Below are 7,153 nucleotides of genomic sequence, written 5' to 3'. Positions count from 1 at the left end.
AGTACAAGAGTAGCCTACATTTTCTAAATATTGCATTACTACTGCCACAGTGCATACATTTAAGTACAGAAACGTACATGGAGTTATGAAAAATGTTAATGTTAATACTTTGGAGAATGTAAAATGAATTGGAAGTAAAATCAAGTCATTTTCATATTTTTACCATGTTGCCAGGGATGGGCAGTATTTCTAATACATGTATTTAAAATACGTATTTCAAATACAAAATACTATTTTGTAATTAAAACACTTGAAGCGAAAACTATCATTAACTTGTTCAGAAAATTGAAATAGTCTGGTGAGATGGGGCCACAGGTTGGCACATTCCCAGGATGGACCTGCTGCGTCTTCATCCATTGTTTCGTCCATGGCTTCATCTCTTATCTAAATCTGACCATGGAGTTGACTGGAAAGCTAAAGGTGATTGCTGATAGGCTGTCCCAATCAGTGGCGCCTGCACAATCTAATCACGTTAGAGGGAAACAACAAATTGAGGGTTTCCGAGATTTTTCTTTTTTCCTTTTTTTTTAGAAGTATTAACGGGTACTCACGGTTATGGATAGAAATGTAGTGGAGTAAAGAGTACAATATTTGCCTCTCAAATGTACTTGAGTAAAGTCATGAGTACTCCCCAAAAATGATACTTGAGTAAAGTACAGATCCCTCAAAATTGTACTCAAGTACTGTACTCAAGTAAATGTACTCCGTTACTGTCAGGCTCTGGGGTTGGTGCACGAGTTACATGTTGTGGTCATTGTGTCTCAAGTACCAGTAATTGTGCATAAACAATTGAGAAAAACTGTAAGCACCTAGGCAAGACAGATTTCATTGAGCTTATAATTTTTCATCGAAATAGACCTACAGTAAACACCTTTTGTACTGTTTTCTTCACCAAATAGGCAATACAGTACTTTGTCTAAATGTGCATTAGATCCATACTTGCAAATAGCAACAGAGAAAAGACATGGCATCTCTTATGGATGGTGTATCAGAGATTCAGACTTATACAAGGAATCTCTACCACCTGGGAAAATAAAATATGTTTTCCTTTTGTTTTGAGCACAGGAAAACCAATGGAGTTTGGGGTTTTGGGGTAACTGTTTTGCAAAAATGTGTAAGAACTGTGTGAACCCAATGAAAACGTGTGAACACATTCACAAGAGATGACTTCTGCTGGGCAAAGAAGGTGTTCATGAAGACCAAGTGGATCCCAGTTTCCTTAAGCAGGTCAAAGCAATCGAGAAAAACTGTAATAATGCTGAAACTGTGGTGACAGGTGCATAATTCTCAGATATTTGATTTGTTAATGCATAAAGTATAAAAAGATTGTTTTTCACAATTTTTTAATGCTGAAAATGAAATCAAATAATGAAATGCATAAGCTGCATGTAAATAATGTAGCTGAATGCGGTTGAATGAAGTACGCCTCATTAAGTCAATGCCATTCCAAAGCAATAAGACATATTACTATATTGCATCAGGTACACAACATCTGAGAGAAATTATGAGTGTAGCTTTTGCTGGCCTGGATGCAGTATCGGTCTTGGAATGCCACAGGCATGCTTTTACACATTGCTCGTTTAGAATGATTTGAGAAATAAAACTCACAACCATCTGCCCTGAAGCAGGGCATTTATCTACAGGGGGCTGCAAACAGGTGTGTGTGAGTGAGTGAGAGAGAGAGAGAGAGAGAGAGAGAGAGAGAGAGAGAGAGAGAGAGAGAGAGAGAGAGAGAGAGAAAGAGTGTGTGTGTGTGTGTGTGTGTGTAAGAGAGAGAGAGAGTGCGAGAGAGAGAGAGTGCGAGAGAGAGAGAGAGAGAGAGAGAGAGAGAGAGAGAGAGAGTGTGTGTGTGTGTGTGTGTGTGTGTGTGTGGCCACATGGGTGTGAGGATATGAATGAGGATATGACAGACTCGTCAATCATGTTTGCTATTTTTACCACACTGACTTCTCTGTCACACACACATTGATCAGTGGGGACATGCTGCCACCAGCACAGCCTCCAGAAAATGACAAGTGGTTTCCCTTCCATTCATAACTTACCTACTGCTATTATTCTAACCATGAGTTATTGATACTGTTACTCGGAGGATTTTCTAAACTGTATTGAAATAGAACAGTAGAGATAAGGTAGGAAATGAGTGGTAGTGAGAAGATGTGGGATCAAGAGTTTATTTTAGGGCAGACTCGCACCGCTCTCCTCACAGGAACTCAGGCCTATAATATGCCACAGCTGTGCCTCACTGTCTCAGAACTTCATTACATATACAGTATTTGTATCACTGGCAGCGAAAAGAAAATCAAAATAAGAAAGGGAAGATAAACCTTACTGAAGATACAAAGCTGTCTTACTCAAGGCGGAACAACGACAGTCCTAGTGGTGTGGACGAAATAGCTTGAATAACAGTTTTGGCTTTGTAGATCAGACTACAGTGACTAACAGCGATGAATGCAGGAACATGGCCATAGTAACAGGAGGGGGACTGTGTGAGTGGCTGAACAAGATAGATTAATGAACAGAATATCATGACTGGCTTGACAAAAAGATGCAAATGGCTTGACAGCCACACTGGGAGTAGTGGATAGGGACTGATTATCACCATTGATTTCAACAGTAATGAGGACTTTCATGGTGCTCAGAAGGCCAGATGTTTCACTTCAGTATGTACTGATACTGAATGTATAATGTGTAATGAACTTGTTTTTCCCCTTCTGATTTCTGCAGTTGCACTTTTTTGCTCATAACAGATGGTGGGGTAATGTACATCCGCTGTGTACCAATTATGGAGGGAGTAAAACAATGAGAGAGTGTTAAATTCAGTCAAAAACCATTGAAAGCCACGAGAAACGAGCAGGGAAGCCCATCATATGATTGATAGTATCTGTAGAGACATTAGCCATATGGCAGAGTTAAAGATCTTGTCTCTTAAGAGTGTATAATCAGTGGAGAGTAAGAGAATGCTCTGTTTTCTAGAGTCAGAAAAAGTTTATCAATGAGTAAGACCCTTATACAAACAAATAATGATTTGCCAATATTGTGATAACTCCCAATAATGTAATAATAAATTGAAAGTTAACTCTATTGAAAATGTAATAAAATCTAATAATGTAACAACTTCCCAATAACATATCAAAAGGTCTTTATTACTGTTGTGTATTGACTGCATAAGTTTGACAGCTACTGCCGGACAAAACAGGGGAAGAATGACTTCCCTTATCCTTAGGAAGAAAACACTACTGATGCTACCAAAACATTGGGCAAATTCTAACAATATTGGAAAATGATTACTTTATTGAGTTCTACAACCGTGGACTACTCATTAGAAAGAGAAGCTAACGGTGTGTGACGTTTTGGGAACATCATTGTTCCCACCTTAAGCAGGTTTCTGAGCTCAGGTTCATCAATTTATTAGGCTGTTAGGTCACTGAGCTGTGTAGTTACACTATAATATCTCTTCACTTTATCACATGGTTCCTGAAAGAATGGGATACAATACTTGCTGTTTATTTTCCTCTTGTCTGTGAATATCCTCTTTGCTTCCCTTTATTATTCTGTCCTCTTAACTGGTTGAGTATATAAATGTGGTAATCTGCTCTCTTGAAACCACACAATTAAAATGTAAATGCCTCGCTAGACTCTCTCCACTCTTTGGTAAAGTTCTTCTGATAGAACACACTAAGTTTCTGAAGAAACAGGATGATTCTAATGAGGCGTAATGTCAACTGAATTTTTAAAAAAATTTAATTGGCTGTAGTCAAAACATATTTTAAAGTAAGCACACCGGGGGGGAAATAATATGATGAAGGCAACATACTATAGCTTTGGATATAAAAATTACTTTAATTTGTGCAAACAAATCAACAAAACCTCACTCTCACATGTGATAGCTAATTTATTCATTCTATGGGGTTCAAAAGTGTGATGAGTACAGATGAGTTGCTTTGGCTTGGTTTTTATTAGCATGTCTACCTGAAAAACATCCATGCACTTCCACACAATTCCACACAATTAACAATACATACCTCCTATAAGACAACCGAGATGCACAACGTATGGCATCAGGTTGTTATGGCTTCTTCAGCTGATTTATTATTATGACCGCCGTGCAGCGAAGCACGCATGTCCAAATTTCTGTCAAGGATTCCCGGGACACTGTAAGACCGGGGTACACGAAACTTGGTGGGCATGCAACCCCACATGGATAGCATGGAACCATCGTTTTTCGTTTTGATCTGTAGCCCTGCCGCTGTACTGGACCCCCCGAAAGGAGGGTAGGGCAGACACAGTTTTCTGTGAATATCTCGAGAACCATAGGGTTTAGGAGGACCTTTTTTTTTGTATGTTTGCCTCCAGGGGTCATCTTAACCCATTCCATGTGCACACATGTGCATAAACAGATAAAAACGCACACACATACATTCACAGTAATCATACGTATGACATATACTCACACAGTAGACATATGTACGCATGCATGCACACGCACAAGCACACACACACACACACATACACACACACACACACACACACACACACACACACACACACATAAACATAAACATGTACACGCACACATGCACACAAGAATTTCTCAGAATTATGAACAGGCAAGATGGGGGTGGGGTTGTATAAAATGAATTTTACATGTGAAATCTATGAACTAATCATGTTTTGGTACTTGTTGTCTAGCAGATACCAGTGAGAATTGAGTGTGGATAATGCAATTTAGTGAGACAGTTAGAATCATATAGGCCTTTCAGCGTGATTTATTTGAAAAAAATTAGTTTATGATCGCACTTAATGAAATGTAAACGCCGCAATCTGTTCAGAGTGTGCAACCTGTCATGTCATTGCTGCAAGCAAACGTTTTTTTTTCATGTTTATGTATTATAGTTTATGGAGCATTCAGTCCTAACTACCACAGCTGTGTGTTCCTCATAGTGTATGAACTCATTCACTGTCGAACTGTGTTCCTCATCAATTGTGTGGCTTGTATGTGTGTTTTAATCAATAGGCCCTAACAAAGAAGCTATCTTTGACACAAGAATAAGTATGTAGCTGTAGCTGTACTGCAAGGAAACAATAGGAAGAAGAGTAATCTTTCGATGCATCTGATGAGTGCAACCTGCCATTGTTGTGGCCCAGCACAGGAGCCTATTGTTGTAACAGTGTAATCGTGAAGGTTTGTTATTCTATTGATTTCCTTTCTTTTATTTCCTCTGAACAATAGCTTTTCATCTGATTTAGTGGAACTCTCATGTACACAAGTCATTTTATTTTCCATTTAAACATTCCAGCCTCCATTCCACACAACTTTCAACACTATTCTGTTATCAGTATTATAAACAAATTAGATTTTAACATTAAAACATTAACATTATAGCCTTAATCTTAATTTTGATCTTAATTTGTATAACCTTTGGTTGTTGGGTTGGTTGCAACAACCAACTTATTTAGCTTTATCATAATAAAGTTGCCCATATCTGCCCATTTCTAGCATAACATTGTTTTAAAAGGACTGATACATAGTCACCAATAACTGTTCTTCAGTACAGAGTACGTCTCATTGTATCATCAGCTTTATGTGTCAGCAGCTAATGTTTTTACCTTAGTAGCAATCATCAGTAAAAGATAAACAAAAAATGAAACGTTGGTCTTGAAAATGATACATCATCCACATTTATTAACATAACATTAAAAAGCATCTAATGAAGGTTAAGGATGTCCTTGGATTTCAAATGTTTTAGAGGCCTGGCTGTGTTTGTTCTTTATTCTGCCTGAGCTTAGAATGCATGGTCCATTAGAGTGTTTCTAAAATGGAGATTTAAATTGGCCCTTGCAGAGAAAGAGTTGCAATAAGCATGCATTGTCATGGACATGAGAAAAACTCTAATTTTTCTCATTAACTGAGAATTTGAATGTTCCGGTATCCCATGATCCCATCATCACTGGAAGACAAAAATTAACCCTGTTCTGTCGGCAAGGTTTTCCACTTAGCTGGAAAAACCAATGGCCGTTAATCTTTCTCAACAGTGTTTTGTGAGTTTACTGACAAATTAATTTTCCAGCCAAGCAATGCAGTTGCGTGGTGACTTACCAAACCCTGGCCCACAATCAAACAATTTCTGTAAGTTTGCAAAACTCCTCTTCTGAAGGCAGCGTCTGCTCTTCTGTTTTTTTTTTATTTTGTCCTTGCCCAAAGCTTAAAACAAAACTCTCTGTGCTCAAGATGAAGTGTTCTGAAGCTCTGTGGAGCTGTTGCTCTGCGCCTATCTAGACTACAGGTGCAGTAAATGACTCCCACTCTGCCGCTGTCCCTGTGGCATTTACTTGGAAGGCTTTCTTGGCAATCCAACATCTCCTCTCCTCTACGGGCCTGTTTGCCCTTCATCAGCATTATGTATAAACTTCAACTGCTTCATTATATGTTTCACGGCACGTGCTGCCTTTTGGTGGTATTAAATTCTTTCCAATGGAATCTGTTGTTGAAACCTGACAAAATGTGTGGCAGCACTGAAGTGAATGGGCTAAAAAAGACTAAGCTTTGTGATGCTTACTATGGGTTGTTAATTTTGCCTGCTAAATTAAGGTGTTATTGTCCATATGCTATGCCACCCCTGACAATTGTTGGTTCGTTTAAGGAGCTTTTTTGAACGAATAAAAGAGCTTTTTTGAACGAATAAAAGAGCTTTTTTGTAGAATAAAAGCTAAATCAGATCAAGCTTTTCAATTGAAAACACTGGGTTGGAGGCCAGTCTGCAGAATTATATTAGCCCTGTCCACTCCAATCAAAGCTCACATTCTGCACTTCCTGTCTCATCATCTGCCTGAGAGCCTGTCAGTAACCACCCGAAACACCCAAGAGTTGCTGCTATATAAATTGAGAAACATTAGCTTTAGGTGCAAAATATTTAGCCTCACAGCATTGCAAAAATGGCATTGAAATACCATTTTAGTGTAGCTAAATATTTACAGTAATTCAACGATGATGTCCACATGTCATGGTATGGAATTCTACACATTTGTTGCTCAAGGGGGTTAAGTGTGTTTCAGTCAGGACCACTTTATCAAGATAGTTTATTACTATTAGCATAATGTTTCATTTGGCGGTATGGCTCTCTTCTGGGAGCCTCCTGCCCTTCCATGTGCAAAC

This window comes from Alosa sapidissima, chromosome 16 (assembly GCF_018492685.1).
Source record: "Alosa sapidissima isolate fAloSap1 chromosome 16, fAloSap1.pri, whole genome shotgun sequence".
In the NCBI taxonomy this organism is placed as follows: domain Eukaryota; kingdom Metazoa; phylum Chordata; class Actinopteri; order Clupeiformes; family Clupeidae; genus Alosa; species Alosa sapidissima.
This window is presented reverse-complemented; position numbering follows the sequence as displayed.